Source organism: Nilaparvata lugens, chromosome 7, assembly GCF_014356525.2.
Source record: "Nilaparvata lugens isolate BPH chromosome 7, ASM1435652v1, whole genome shotgun sequence".
NCBI lineage: Eukaryota > Metazoa > Arthropoda > Insecta > Hemiptera > Delphacidae > Nilaparvata > Nilaparvata lugens.
The window spans coordinates 13,807,000-13,823,890 of record NC_052510.1 but is presented as its reverse complement, the minus strand read 5'-3'; the positions used below and the strand labels follow the sequence as shown (position 1 = coordinate 13,823,890).

Genomic DNA, 16,891 nt, shown 5'->3' with positions numbered 1-16,891 from the left:
CAGAGATGAAAGAAATACTAGAGTACTAACTTCTCTCTGCTACTACACCGAAGGACTAATTAGCAATATGTAAGGGGTGACTTGGACGTTATTGGTAATAAGTGGAAACATGTTGCTGTACAGATTAAAATCCTATTTCATTAAATTCTGATAGCACTGATATGTACACTAATACTCACTGTGTTCTGTACTCAGATCTATAAAGCAATTTTATTCCCTGACTAAAATATAATTTCATGAGATGATAGCACTGATGTGTACATTGTGTTCTGTACAGAGATTTCATTTCATGAATAAATGTAACCATAATATTAAAACATTCCTTTAAACAATTTCATCAAACGATTCAAGCATGGCCATGTTGTAACACGCTTAAACCTCCTGAAAAACTCTCAAATTACTAGTTGCAATCCGGTGCATTACTGTGTTAACAAATGTTGGGAACCAGAACAATGCAGCTTGTCCCTTTGTACAATGTTTCCAATGTACCTTTCAAGCTAAGTAATGGGTGTGAACGCTCGTTTCCTCTGCTAATGTACATAACATTTAACGTACTATACATATTACATACCTGTTTCTCATTCAAAATCCCAGATTATAGTTCCAATCTATCATTACACTAATCGTGGATCAAGCTATGGCTGACTGAAGGCCACATTGTTGTGACAGGAGTTCTCATGGATGAAGGCTACAGTGAAATTCACTGCAGACTGTCAGTAGAGGTTGAATAAGAAGCATTTATGTAATATTTATTTATTTATTTAATTATTTATTTATTTATTTATTTATTTAATTATTTATTTATTTATTTATTTATTTATTTATTTATTTATTTATTTATTTTCATACGAAAAATATGTGGAGGCAAACTGGTAAAAACCCAAAACTTGCCTCCTTAACACAAGTTACACAATACAAATTTTATAAAGATATATAGCCTAAACTTAGAATAAAAACTAAATATAAATAAAAATAAAAATCTCAGTACCCTTTTTTGAATTATTTTATCACAACATATTTCAACATTGATGCCATTTCAAGTTATATTACAAGTAGCCCTATACAGAAAAGAGACAATAAAATAAAAACTTATACATAAAAAACAAAATCAAAATGATTAACTACTTATTATATAATGATTACTACTTAACATATACAGTATAAATCTTTAAATAGAAAAGAGTTCAATGAAATGAATGATAATAAACCCTTGGAAAAAATTAATAATAATTTAATAATCAGTACAGGGAAAAAAATAAAATAAAATGAGATGATGAATTAGTTATTACAAACTAGGAACTTGATTAAATTTGATATTCAAAATTGAAAAAAGAAGATACTAGAGAGAAAACAGTATTAAAGGAGTTGTCACATAGAAGCTGTTCTCAAGATGAACTGATTGATTAATTTTGAGCACTCGTTGGATTACAGTTACATTGTAATATGTAAGAAATGTTGATTGCATTGGAATGAAAGACTGCCAGCTTTGGTTGAATGAGGAGCATTGATGTATTAATGATTAATATGTAATTATAATATGATATATTATAATATAATATGATATATTATGATTAATATGTAATAAATGTGACAGCATTGGAATGAAATACTTTCACACTCGATTGAATGGGAAGCATAGATGTGTAAAACGTAATAAATGCTGACAGTATGAAGTGATCCCACTGTAGCAGCACGAGTTGTGTGTTAAGTGTGGAGTTCTTGTGAAAGCCTATGTGAGCCGGTTCAAGGGTGCCGCAGACTGTTGAACCCTTTATACTTTACAATATTGTTGTTACAAAACTAGGACCGGAAAGCTTACACAATCGGACCGGGCAACTATGGTTGCGTGTGTGAGTGTGGTGGAGTCAAAATTGCAGTCAACCATAGACGAGCTATTCACATAGAGCCACAGTTTATTTAGAGCTAGTGTACTGTAAAAGTATGGGAAGTTCCTGTGGCCACATTGGTAGGTGTGTTGTGGTAGTTCATAATAGAGGACTCATCACACAAGCAGTTTGATGAATGGTGGAATTTAGATGAAGTAATTTGAATTTATTGAGTTTATGTGGTTCATTATCAGGCTACACTTGTATTTTTCATTATAATGGTTTATGACGAATGGCTCTATCAAGGGTTTATTCTTGAGCTACAATTGTTTTGTGCAATATAATAGTTTTTCATTGATGGTTCTGTCGTCCGATGTGTTTGCCGGTTTTTCCACCGATATAATAAATTGACGAGTTTATAAATGTCTGTGACTGAATTATTGTTTGTTATTCTGGGGAGAAATAGATAAATTTAATTGTATGGTATGAGATGTTGTGGTATCTCTCCATAATTGAAAGAATAATTAGTTCAATTGAATTAATTAATTGAAACATTAGTTCAGCTGAAGATGTGGTAGATGTTACCATGAAATCTGGTTCTGTAATATTAATTAATTTTTGAATAAATATAGTGGTATTGACATCATCAACGTCCTATTCTTTCAACGAGAAATAGATTGTTCATTCCCTACAATAGATAAGATTATTTATGTGAATCATCTTTACTCATTCATTAATTTATTCAATCATTCAGAATTATTCAACTTACAGACAAGTACCACAGGCTAACTTACGCCCAAAACAGTTCCAATTCTAATTTATACGACAGTCCAAATGTAGCTAGAGGTTATGAGTCACATCAAACTTCCTCAATTACACACAAAAATCATTTTCAAATTAAAAAAAAAATACTTATAAATTGAATTAAATTAATTAGAAATAATTGGAAAATTCCGAACTTATTGTATTTATAAACATCCTATGAATTGTAAACTCATTCTTCATCGTAATATTTGTTGTGATTGTTATGGTTAGAAATTCCAATAAACGTGGCTATGTTGAGAAAAATTGAATTCATGGAATACTAGGGTTTTGTTCAACTAGAATATATGATGTAAAATGAGTTGAGTACATGTATAGAAACGACAAATGATAATTGAAGTATCATTGCATGAGTCAATAAATTCAATGAAATCAGGGTAATCAGGATACATTTTGTAGACCATTCAAATCACTTTGTGTATGTCACTATGCTTAGATCAAAATGTATTCTTTTCTGTATTAGAACAGCTGAAAAAGACGATAGTTTCTTGAGCATTTTCAATACAAAAGATGCATTAGAATACATTCTAGAAGTAATTGCTGAGTGAATACAAGAATTTTTTTTATTCCCTGCATTACAAACATGGAAAGAAACATTTTTGATATGTGACATAGGAATTTTGGTGTTCAGTTTAAAAATATTACAATATTATCAGCCATTTTCTATAATTAAGCCGTGTTTAAATACTTTATTGGTATTTAATTTCAAAATAATACAGGGTACTAGCTATTTTCTATTATTAAACATTCAAGTAGCCTCAATTAAAATACTTTCTTCTGAGTTTTGCTATACACTCAGCGTTTTAAACCCTTTCATGAGGAGTGGCCAGAACACAGACTCTAATCAACAGTTACTACTCAACAAGGCTCCAACTAAGGAAACCACTGCATTTTAATTCGCATCAATTGAGTACTACTTCTGGACAAAGAGTTTTCCAGTGCATTCAGATGGGTAGTAATCAGCTAATCCGCTGTGCTCCTCCAACACAAGTAGGCTAACAAGACATTGCAATGGGAGGTCCAACACCATGTTTAGTGCCGGCTGTTTACACGAACTCAGTGCTTCGAGATTGGTGCGGGAAATGTTCAAATTAAAAGGTTAACAGAGGTTAGTTACTGGGTGTTTGAGCAGACGGGGTACCTGTTCTACAAAGAGCGAGCACGATAACTATTAGAATGCCGCGCTGGGATTCAAGGCTGCTCTTTGATTGAAGATGGTGTTTCGCGTTCTATCTGCGGATCTTTAGATTATCTGCATGAAACGTAAGGTGTGCAATTAAGCTGCATGTGGACCACGCCTGAGAGAAAGAGATGGATGGATTGATGATGTAGTAGGAGAGAAAAAGAGAGAGAGTTGTGAGGCAGGCATTTGGAAATTGCAAAGCTTCACTCCAGCTCCACCTTGGAATGGTTTAGAAAATTGGTTGCAAACGTAACATCGGTTTCCAATTGGAAGTGTCGGGAAGGTTGTAGCTACAACAAAAAATATCTGATTTCTTTGGTTTTGATCGGAGCGTCTCGGGATTATTGTATACTATATACACAATCATCTTCCAATCCGTATGTACATCTAATCAGGCTAGTATTGGAAGCCTAGTACCTCGCGAACTGGTTCGAAAAATAATCTCTTATATCAGAGAAGAGATGCTGTCTGTTGAATAAGGTAGCAGCTGCGGTATAGGTTAGAATGCCGGCCAACAAGCATGGTGTGAGTGTGTGTGCATGTGAACTCGGCGTTGCTGCGCGTGCGTGAGTCCGGTCGGTCCAAACAACGAACAAGGAAGGAATTTGGCCGCAGAGAGGTAACGGTGCTTGACCCGATCAGCAATGGTGTCCCTCCTTGCCACTATAATTATTATCCATGTATTATTATTCCACATAAACAATTGTACTTTACGAAAGCATTCGATAGCAACCTGGTTTTGGCCACAAAACTCTGAAGAGAAATCTTATTTTCCAAATTTTGGAGGAGGCTCAGTTTGATGTAACATTCCAATGTTACGAAATGAGGCTAGAGGTGAAAAATGAGAATAATCTGGTTGGAATGAGGTTTTTTGGTGTTGTAATGCTATGATAATCTGGAGAAACTACCTATCAATTCCAAAGGATTAGTTGTTATACTAGTATGAATAGTTATAGTAGTGTTAGCACCTGGGAAAATTATAGGATACTGGAAGGATTTATATGGTAGAAAAAATAAATCTATGATAGATACTAAATTTGTCTCTAAAATACGTGAAAAATGAATTTGTTGTGAAAGAATTTATTATTGTCGTTCAGCATTTGGTTTGAGAGAGGAAATCTGCTGTAAAATGAATTTATTGTGAAAGTATATAATATTGTCAAGGAATAGTTTTATTTGAAACTGTAAATATTTTCCTCCACACAGAAAATCTCAAATTTTGGCTTGGAATGAAGTCTGATCATTGTGAGGCTAAGCTAGCAGAAAGCAGCAGAAAAGTGCATTTATGATGAAGGAAACAAGTTCAACAATATTGACAGAGAAAATGATGCTAATCATTCTATTTTGGAAATGCGGGTCACTTACAAGCTCATGAGCCGTCAAAAGCTTTCTACCTAATTGGCAAAACAATGGTCAATTAACACTAGCGTAATTTGTGATAACTTCCTAGTCACAAGTGACAAATCAAGAAGGTGTGAAGGGTTCATTGTTTTCTAGTTTATTGTTGTGTCCCACTAATAATTTCAATTTTTCTAAACTGGTGTTATTTCCAAGAGATAGCAACTATTTTCCTCTGTCATTGTTCTTCCAGTAAAGTACTGTTCCATTTTTCTATATAGCTATTTTTCATCACATTTTCCATAGCTATTTTTCATCACTCTCAGTCTCTTTTTCTGATCAATTATTTTCTGTATTAGCTCTGACTTTCATTAAGTCCAATCCAAACAAATATAAAGTCCAATTCAAATATATATATAATCCAATATATATAATCCAGTATATATAATCCAGTATATATAATCCAATTCAAATCAGATATAAAAAGATTCGAATTGTATTTTTAACATTAAAAAATAGATTCACCACTTTCAAATCATTCTAATCTTCTCAAATCTCATGGATATGATATGAAATCGTGGAATGCAATCTGCATTGATATCATATTCCATTGTATCCTCGTAATGGTAAATGAAATTAAAAGATATTGTATTGTTTGATTGAAATCATCCAAATTTCAACAGATCTTCAAAAGTATCTCAAATAGGAATACACACTTGATTGGTTGTATGTAGGCTTCACCCAACACTTTCCAAGCTGTATTCTTGAGAAAATAGATAACAGGTTACACCAGTGTTTCAATCTAGTATTATTTCCATAAAAGTAAATTCGTATGGCTTTTGTTGGTGGGGAGTCCCTTGCGGGAAGCTCCCACCGCCTGAATATATAATTTAAGCCGTCAATGGGCCTTACGACTGTCATACTTCAGCCGGGACCGACAGTTTAACGTGCCCATCCGATAACACGGGAGTGATCTGGTTAAAAAACTTTTGGTTGTGAGAGGGTTTGAACCCGGGATCTTTATGCTGCTACGCAGGCACTCTATCCACTAGACCACGGAGTCCACATGTGTCCATGTCAATAAACTGAGGCACATAATTAGGGACATAATCTCCTACTCTACTACAAGGGTTTGCCATAGTTGAGTAGGTTAATTCCCAATAGAATTAAATTCCACATTTTTTATAGACCTACTGTATTGTATTTTTGATATTTTGTACTCTTTATGTTTTAATTGCTTGTCTGTATTTGTTTAAAGGAAATAAATTTATTTATTATTAATTATTTTGGCCAAAATTCAATTGCACTACCGAAATAAATTCAGTTCATCTGATGAAAATCCTTGGCGAAATAGCGAATGGAATGCGCACGCCAGTAGAACGACGACCTAATAACAAAAACAAAAGTGCTCGGAAATCAGCATCTCGGTCTCTCAGTCGAAAGCGACTCCTTAGTCCTCATTTGCCGAGGTCGCAGCTCAGTGCTCAGTGAAGCGCGCAGGGTTCGGGAAAGTGAGATCCAGGATAAGAAAAAGCTAATTTATTTTCGTCATCAATCCGACTTATTTATGTTCACGTTTCCAGGGAAACGTCATTATTATACAACTGCAAATACCATTCACAATGCAAATACAATCCATTGTTGTAAGCTCGGGGGGGGGGGAGTATTGAGCAATTGAATGGTTTCTGGAGGAATCTGCTTTTTACTACTGAATTTACTACATAAATATCGGGGACCGAGCTTCGCGCTGTTGTACAAAAGCATAAAAAATGTATTACAAAAGAAGAAATTATAATAACATTCATAGTTCATACAGAAAAGCTCTATCTAATCACAGTAAATTGAGATTAATTCCCAGAGGAATGCAAAAATTTCCCTCACAGAGGCCCGGTTGCACAAAAGCCGGTTAAATTTTAATCCTGATTGAAATTGGCTCTCGTGAACCAAATCAGAGAAGGCCATTTCAAAAAAAAGGAAATACTGGAATTAATCAGAATTAAAAATAACCCGGTTTTTTTGCAACCGGCACTAAGTACCTGATTGAACGATTACAAAACTTCAACAGCTGAGTCATAATTTTGACACAGTCCCACACACATGAACTCGCTCACTCACTTCCATCATCAACAGACAACAAAATAATTATTATCAGCTGTTTTTCCAAGGATGGATAATAATTATCCTTTTAATGTCCTTCAGCGAGTTTTCCCAGGGATGAGACATAGTGCAATTGAATTTTTATATTATAAACCTACTATGTTCTGAATTTCGTGAGAATCGTTAAAGCCGTTTTCGAGATCCGGTGAGATATAAACAGAAATTGCTCGTTTAATAGTATGTGATTATAGTAAATTTTTACTACGGTTCATCATTGATGAAATAAATACCAGAGAGTATAATAATGTAATATCACATTAAATCATGCTCTCTATAAAATTCAGGATTCTCAATTTATTTTTTACAATAAAGAATAGAAATCTAGCTATTTCATTTTTTTCAGAATGAAAAGGTAAAATAGCTAGATATCTATTCTTTATTGTAAATCCACATCACCAATAGTTTTCCCCCAAAACATGATAATATCAAGTTTTCCAAAATATTCGTCATTCATAATTGAAATATAATTCACAACACCATTCAATGATTGAGTTATTAAAAAAATGTTCAACAGTTGCTCCTCTCTTTTCTCTCCCAATACAGATTCTTTCTTTTATACTCTTTGAAAAGTATCATGTCTCAATGATATATTCAAAGGTATACAGTATCCTTGTATTCATGATCCTTGATCATGTCATACCCGACATACATCAGAATATATCAATCTCAATTTTTTTCAAGTAATCCTTCCATTTTATTATCAGCTTCCAGAATGAAAAGGATGGAATAGCTAGATTTCTATTCTTTGTATATAAAAATCTGCAATATTCTACAGCATATGTCTACACGAGTATTATACCATACTGTGAAAGCAGTGAAACTTGCTTCAGATTCTTATCATTTACAAGTTTGAAGATGAAAGAGTTCGGCCTGTGTCCGATGATGATGATGATCATGATATATAGTATCAAGTTTTAAGTATCAACGAATGGGTAAATCGTCATGAAATCAAGATATTCAAGCTACTGGAAATTTTTTGTATGTTACGCTACTAAAACTTCAAGATTCTTCTTAGAAATAATCGCTTTGTCTTTGCCAAATATAGCTGGGGCTTTCTCTTTTTTATGTTGAAGTTGTTTGAGGAAACATTTCATGTGTCATGATAAAATTTGTTTTACTTCTTATTTAGAAATTCTGTCTGTGGCTGTTTCTCATTCTAATGACAACTTGTTCTGTTTTATTACAGGTGTATTACTGCTTTCATCTTCCCGTCTCTACCAACTGTGAGTATTTTTGAATTAATTCAGAAATCGTAAATTTATAAACATCTCAATTTTTTATATTTTTACCATCCAATCAGAATTGCTTTGAATAAGATGTATCAATCTGTTGACAGTTTGATGTTCTCATTCTCAAATCTCAATTACTATTAAGAAATTCTTAAATTCAAATAACACAGCACACAATACTTCTAAAGATGAGCGCTCCAAAATCTTATTTTTCTTCTAGGATTCTTTCTAAATCCTGGGCCTAATACAATTTCAGTAAATTTCACAAACTATTACTAAATTCTGAATTCTTTTCTGCTTATTCAATTTACTCTCATTCTTGTTGTGACAGGTCTCTGTCTGTCATTTTGAATGGTTTTGTTATTGCAATAAATATCTAGATATCCTGGTGGTAGTCGTTAGCCTGAATTGACGTTTGTTTTGGACTTGATGCAAAAAATATATTACAAACAGTCAGGAGACAAGTTGCTGTGCAAACTCGGTAAAGTTTAAGTTGCAGATCTTGTGTTTGTCACTTTCCTTTAAAGGTATTTAATAAATTGCAGCTTTCTAACAATCTCTGTGTGACAGCCCCCATATGCGTCAATGTTATTCACTTGTCTCCAATGTATGAAGGCGCAATGCCCTGTTCATGACGTGTTGACAAAGTTCAACAAGATGAAAAGTTGTGACCGCTAACATCTTTCCAATAAAAGTTTTGCTGTTTCTTTTGAGTGGTGACTCGAGTGTGTATTGCACCGTAATTTCCTCATAAGGCTGTCTGACCTTTGAAGCTTCTGTAAAGTAATGACTTCATGTATTCTTTGACAGAACGTGGTGGGTTTTTCACTGCATGATTGACACCTGTAATTCTCAGTAGGTACTAGAGAGTGACATAACTGTTAGGTTTCATGTACAGTTTCAGTGCATTTTCACAGTTTCATTAAATTAACAGTACTGTGCTTAATCTTATATTAATAATGAATGAAAGACTATAATTTGATTTTTCAAAGTAGTTCATTTCGTTCCCTCAACAGTGAGTATAGAATTCAATTCTTTGCTTTCTATTATTCTCTGTTCCTGACAGCTCTAGCATTAATATTTAGTTGTAACATTAATTATTGAGTAAGGAAGTTATCAATTATTAAGGAAGATAACAGGCTACCAATTGAATTTTCAATTTATTCTTGTATAGGCTAGAGGGAATAATTTATCGCCCAAAACAAATTTATCGAACAAACAAGTTGAAGATTGCAGTTTTTTATTGCTGTAGATATTAGTTTTTAGTTATACCATTGCAGTTCATTTGAATTAGGAAAATCAATTTGTAGTTTCATATCTGGAGTTGGCTTTTAACACTGAGAGAATAGAATGGAAATAAGAAGAGAATCTAGTTCTATTCTCTCTGTTTGAAGATTATTTTCCCAGTGTAATTCATGATCTAACATAATTTTTAAGGAAACAGTCCCATATAAGTTAGTAATTATCATTATGACAACTAGCATTCACAAAAAAGGCTTTAGTATAATTATATTATTACCATAATTAAAGTCAATCATCTTACTTTTAGCTGTAACTTTTACTATAATAATACTTACTATAATAAACTTTAATTATTAATATCTCACAGTTTCTTTTTTGGCATGCTGGTAGTGTAATATTGCTTTTCTCATGTTTCAAGGTGTTTGTTTCCTAAGTAACTAGACTATTACATCATCACAATTTTTACAAACTTCTTGTGTCAAATATTTCCTCAGTACATTGACATTTGACAGCCAAATTGCTGTGGCGCTGTGTCAAAAACAATTAATCACATAGACATTCTTTGTGTATTTGCTTAGAAAGCAGCAAAATATTTTGCGCTTTCCAGAAATTAATAAGCAGCTTCTGCTAATGACAACATGCGATAATTTTGACGTTACGTTGTGTGCGCATGCGCGGCAGTAATGTCCATTTTGTCTGCTTGCCAATAAATTGCTTCCTGGTCACTGACAATTATTTGTTGGTTGTATTGTTGTCCAACCAGAATCCGTGGTATCCACTTCCTATTTCAATCAAGTTAGCATGTTCTATGAATTTCCAAGATATTTTCTCAATTTTTGGTGATAAGGCCTAGCTGGAAATTCTATAAAATTTTAACTGTAAATTTATTTTTGAATAAAATATTTTTCAGAATTACACTAGACAGAGTGGATATTATATTATTCTTTATTTTATCCTCTATTGAATATTGAAAAAATGTATTCTATTCATCTTATTTTGATGAATATTATTTCAGAAGGCTGACTTTAGAGCTTTTTGGTCTTTTATCTTCTTCTTAGTTATATTTTCAATTTTTTGAGAAATTATTTGAAACGTTCATATTTACCGTGTAATTATTATTAAAATTGTCCATACTCGATGTTAAACAAGAAAAGCAATCAATTTTGTCAACACAACTACTCCACAATAATCATATCGCATCACATGATTCAATTTGATAAATTTAACTGTTATGGAAAAAACACTTAGGTCTATCGTTGATTCAATTAACATCATGAATTTGTTATACTTTCATCCAAGGTATCTAGATACCTTTATTTTATTCATTTAAGCCCTGTTTTCATATCTTATATGAATCACAAAGTATTGAAAATTCTGACAACATAGTTTTGTTAAGCTGCGTTTACACCAAAGTTAATAACTTAATCCTTATAGATTATATTAGATTGAACATAACTTATCATACACATGATGAACATATGTGTTTGTCAAGTTCCGTTCAATCTTATAGAATCTATATGGATTAAGTTATTAACATTTTGTTAATAACTTTGGTGTAAGCCCATCTTTAATAAATGCTTTCATAAATTCAAGCCCTGTTTTCATATTCAATATGAATTACGAAGTATTATTAATTCCGAAAGCATAATTTATTTAATAAACTTATCGACAGACCTGGTTTCGCAAGCAATTCACCATCCACATTTTTGGAAAAGAGAATATTATGCTGAAAGACAAAGAGAGACTGAGGATAGAAATCAGACAACAGAACAAGAATGAAAAAGGATCGATAACAATACCCACACGATCTCGTAAATATCCTCAAATTCCAATACAAGTCCTTCTAGGAAGGCAGTAGCAGTAGCTGCTATTTTAAAACAACAGTATCCTGCTCTTATTTATTCAATGAGGGTGTCCTTACTCCTTAGTGCCCCTCTCCCAGCACGATACTCAGATAGGGTGTGTGCCAACAAGAAACTGCTACTGTTTCACAGTTTGCATTGTTTACTGCTGTGTTGCAGTGCTTTATGGCCTCGGTGTGGGTTGCAATGATCCCAATAGAATCTGTGAGTCAAAACTGTAGCGTACTTTGACTTCTGGTAACCAACCACATTCGGTTCAAGGGAATAAAAATCAGCCTAATAGATTCAGCAGTCGTGCAAAATATGGATGCCGTTCGAAAAATTATGTTGATGTCTGGCTATATAATTTACAACAAAGACTCATAAATAAATGGATACATGGTTCAGGTTATGGTGGTAGCATGCAGAAATGGAAATTTGGTCATTTGACTGATGAATTCCTCAATTCTTCATGAAGGTAACCTTTTGGTAACTACGTTATGTCTTGTGTGTATTTTATCGTTGTCATTAATCATGACTCATATCCTAGGCATGATTCTCCTATGCTATAACTGTCTATGGTGTAAGGAATATTCTTCGTCAAGGCTCAATATCTGCAAGAATTCAGTGATTTTGTTTGATGTGGTTGATACCCACATACACTCCAAGCTAATGTGTAGGTAATAGCACTGATTCAAGCCTATAGCTCAGATTTTGTTTATCTAGTCTATGATAATAGGATATAGGAAAGATGATTATAATAGTTGAGAAATTCTTACCATGCTTAAGGATACGGTATGTTGTTTCAAGAGTTCACATCTCGGATTTTTTGGAAGGAAATTAGGTGTAATAGAGTAGAAACATCACAAGATACAGTAGAAAAAATTGAAAAATGTGGAGGATAATTATATAAGTTATATGTCTCAAGAGTGCATTTTTCAATTCAAGCGTAATTCAGCTATCCAGTTTAATTCAATTTGAATTTAAAGAAAAAATTTATGAAGTATGAATAGGTCCATTATGCTTGATTTTTTTTTAATCCTCAGACGTCTTGTTTACCATAAAATGGAAGATGAGAGAGAGAAAGAAAGAAAGAAACTTTATTTCGCCAAAATACAAAATACAGAATCACTAGAAAATATTTCCAATAATGAATACAATAATAATTGAAATATAAATACATAATCATAGAAATGAAAAATACATTGTACAAAATAAAACACTGCATGCAAATGACCTTGATAACAAGGTCACGTCCGCATTACAGGAGCATCATTGAACAGAAAAAAGTTATTTATAGTAAGCATAAGTATTAAAAAATGAAAACCAAAAATAATAATAATAACCAGAAAAAATAGAGAAAACAAAGATTTACAATCTAAAATCCGGTTCATCACTAACTGAAACACAAAAATCTATCCTCAATAACAAAAAATAATCACTGATATAAGTAAGGTACGGTTTTCAGGACAAACTCAGAGACTCTTTCATTTATTTGTTATTCATTTCATTTATTATTCATTGTCAAGAGAAGGAGAAGTCGATTATGGGAGAGTATGTCTATGTATAGATGTTGAGGAAAAGAGCAGAAAGAAGAGCAAGAGGAATAGTAGATGAAGGAGGTGTTTGAAGGGGAGCAGGAGGAAGAATAGAGGGAAGAGGAAAAACCGAAAACAGAAGGAGGAGGAGGTCGATGATAATAGATATCTGAAAAAGTTTTTAAAGAATAATCAAAATCAATAAAAATCAACTAAACTTTAGTTTGTAAAACATGACCAGGATAGTCAACTATGATACTGCCGCTCCACAACTGCAAATTGAAATATATTTATCACAAATCTTTCTCTAATCTCTAATCCTCTACTTTGTTAGCCTCATTCAGCTGCAACAATCGCAATCACTTCTAAATAGGTGCTACTGGTCACATCAACAGATAAATCCTGTTCCAGCAACCTTTTATAAAATACGCTGCGTTATCATTTCGAGGGTGTGTTCTGTTCTGTGTCCAACCATGTGTGGCTGAATTAAACGGCTCTTATCCTTTTATATAGACTCACTGGGCTCAGAATTCAGTACCTATGAAGGAACACAAGAGTTTGGTTATTCATGTGTGAGTGTGTGTTTAGTGTTGGTTTGTATGTGTGTGTGTGTGTGTGTGTGTGTGTGTGTGTGTGTGTGTGTGTGTGTGTGTGTGTGTGTGTGTGTGTGTGTGTGTGTGTGTGTGTGTGTGTGGTTAGTTTGAAAGGCCACTTGAACGTAATTAGTTGTTGGTCATAGTACAGGTCAATCTCGGTCCATTCAAGATAGATATATGTTATGAAATGTATAGATATAAATTAATGAATACTTTATGAATCTATAGATATAAATTGATGGATACTCCTATGGATGTATAGATATAAATTGTTGGATACTTGTTTGGATGTATTTGAGCCGGTCAACACCCACACAAAGTCCAAGCATTTGCTGAACGACCAAAACTGGTTCCATTCCACTCAAGTAGATATGCTGCCAGGTCTAACTTCCTATCTGTCCTATGTATAAATATATTGGTGATGGTGTAGGTACTCTGGTACCAGTTACAGTAAACGGTAGCCAATATTAGTCGCAAGATTAGAATCTTGTCGGGTCAGCGTGTGGACAGCTAAAGTTCAATTTGGTCGGAATGAGAATCATTAAAAATGCGTGTTATGGTTGGTTGGTTGGTTCAGTTGTGGGTTGTGTAATCCGCATGGCAGCCAGATTGAAGAGCTAGTAGAAGAATGGATTGAGTTGAAGAACAAATTATATATTTGAATGAATTGGGTATATTTTCTGTGATTTTGTGAAGGATATTTTGGTAGGGTGGCCACCTACCGGGAAATCGGGAGAACCTTGAATTCCTCATGATTTTTCTAACCGGGAGAAATACCGTGAATTCCTCATAAATTTTCCAATTACTCGTGAATTTTTCATAAATTTCAATTAATTTAGTACTGATTCCTCTGGTGCAATCATAAGGTGTTTATGGTCTAAGGGTGTAGCTAAAGACTGTTGGCCCAGTAGACTTCACATTAATTTCTGGTTTCAATCGATTTGTTGGCTTATTATGAGTATAAAACAGTGAACAAAATTTGGCGCTCACTTATTGTTTATTTTAAAATTATCATATTTTTAGCCATGATATAAATCAATTACATTTCAAAATTAAGTATTTTGATGACTAAGTAAAAAGAACGTACATATTCCTCACAAAAATAGACTGTAGTGTCAAAAATGATCATATTTGGAAATTCAAGCATGCTATTCGCAATTCGTCATGGAAGATCAAATTGAAGATATCCATAGTAAATTCTTTGTTCCTCTATTACCGCAAAAATTTTACTCTGGAAAACCGGGAATTACTCATGATTTTTTATTTTAAAATTGGTGGCCACCCTGTGTTGGATTTATTTAGGTGGATATATATTGGGTACAATGATGGTTGGGTATATTATGCAGGTGATATTTGGATATAGCGGAAATATTTTCTGTAGTGTTGTGAAGGTGATGTTCGATATATTGGATATAATGGTGGTTGTATATATTGAATATAATATAAAGGTGAAATTTGGATGTATTGGATATATTTTCTGTGATGTTTTCGTAGATATCAATATTGAATGAGAATGACTTGAAATTGCCTAAACTATCAAACCAATTCGTGGTTATTAAAGATACTAGTTTCGGTTGTTTCTCCTTTATCAATATCCAGTAAACTCAGTTTCAAGTCGTTCAGTAACAATTTCAGATGGTTTTCATTCGTTATTACAGGATTTTTCAAATGATGCATCATGATGATACTCTAAATTCAACTCTCATTGATACCCTAATAATAATTATGATAATAATACTACATAGTACTGTGATAATATTTACTCAATTTTTATTATGATACCACTCCAAATTATCTAGATTTCTGAAATACTCAGTCAATCAAATATGGAAACAAAGAGTGATCGAATTTTAAAATTATTATGCAAGTGGAACACATAAAATAAGTGACTTCCCTGTACTTGGGACTTGAAAATACTGTGTATTTAGATTGAGTGAATAATAAGAGAGCATAGTATTTTTATTACTTTCCTTGCCCTACTACCATAGGTAAGGAAAGCATTGCTTTCCAAAAAAAATTAAGGTACCCCAATTTCAAGTTTTCTATACGTTTCAAGGTCCCCTGAGTCCAAAAACATGATTTTTGGGTATTGGTCTGTGTGTGTGTATGTGTGTATGTGTGTATGTGTGTGTGTGTATGTCTGTGAACACGATAACTCCATTCCTAATTAACCGATCGACTTGAAATTTTAAACTTAAGGTCCCTATACCATGAGGACCCGACAATAAGAAATTCAATAAAATTCAATTCAAGATGGCGGAAAAAATGGCGGATAATTACTAAAAACCATGTTTTTCACGTCTTTCTCGAAAATGGCTCTAACGATTTTCTTCAAATTTATATCATGGATAGCTATTTATAAGCCCTATCAACTAGCATAAGTCTCATTTCTGGGAAAATTTCAGGAGCTCCGTAATATTCTTGAGAAAAATGGCGGATAGTTACTAAAAACCATGTTTTTCACGATTTTCTCAAAAATGACGGAGCTCCGTAATATTCTTGAGAAAAACCATGTTTTTCACGATTTTTTCAAAATAACTTGACCGATTTTTTTCAAATCCATACTCTGTATAGTTATTTATCAGCTCTATTAACTGGCATGAGTCTCCTTTCTGGGAAACTAATGGGGGTCCACCCCATCCTTGAGAAATGGACTTTGTAACCTCCTTCTCGTGCATGAGGTAGGTAGGTAGAGCAGTTCATAAAAAGAACACATAGTCGAGATATTTCATCTGTAGAACAGCTGTTTTGACGACTTTAAAAAAATGACGACTAAAAAATCATTGAATTTCACAATTTACACAAAGGAAAAAGTACTCTATTATACATTTGAGCGTACTATACGCCATATCAAGAAACCAGCTCTCGAGGCTGTATAGTAGTAGTTGATCAGTGTTTTACATTTTTCACCCAATTCTGTAGTGCAACAGTGATGTAATGCCTGGTATGCGCGCTGCCATTATCTAACACGCGACACAAAACTACTTATTATTTTAAACGGGTGGCTGAAGCGTTGATCGTCGACTATTGTGGAGTATTGTGGCCACAATAGTCGTGACTCCCGAGGCGACGGCCATTGATATAATTGCGTCTCAAAGAGGTTCGCGGCCTTCAACGGG

General features: G+C 33.4%; 1 protein-coding gene across 5 annotated transcripts in view; it reads left to right on the top strand.

Annotated features, from left to right (window-relative positions):
* The window catches only part of LOC111054515 (uncharacterized protein DDB_G0284459-like), a 316,682-nt gene that overhangs the window by 19,092 nt on the left and 280,699 nt on the right, over positions 1 to 16,891 (top strand). For all 5 annotated transcript variants that reach the window (XM_039432095.1, XM_039432094.1, XM_039432092.1 and 2 more), the window contains exon 2: positions 8,513 to 8,549. The gene's annotated coding sequence lies outside the window, so the exon portion shown is untranslated. The remainder of the gene's footprint in view (positions 1 to 8,512; positions 8,550 to 16,891) is intronic.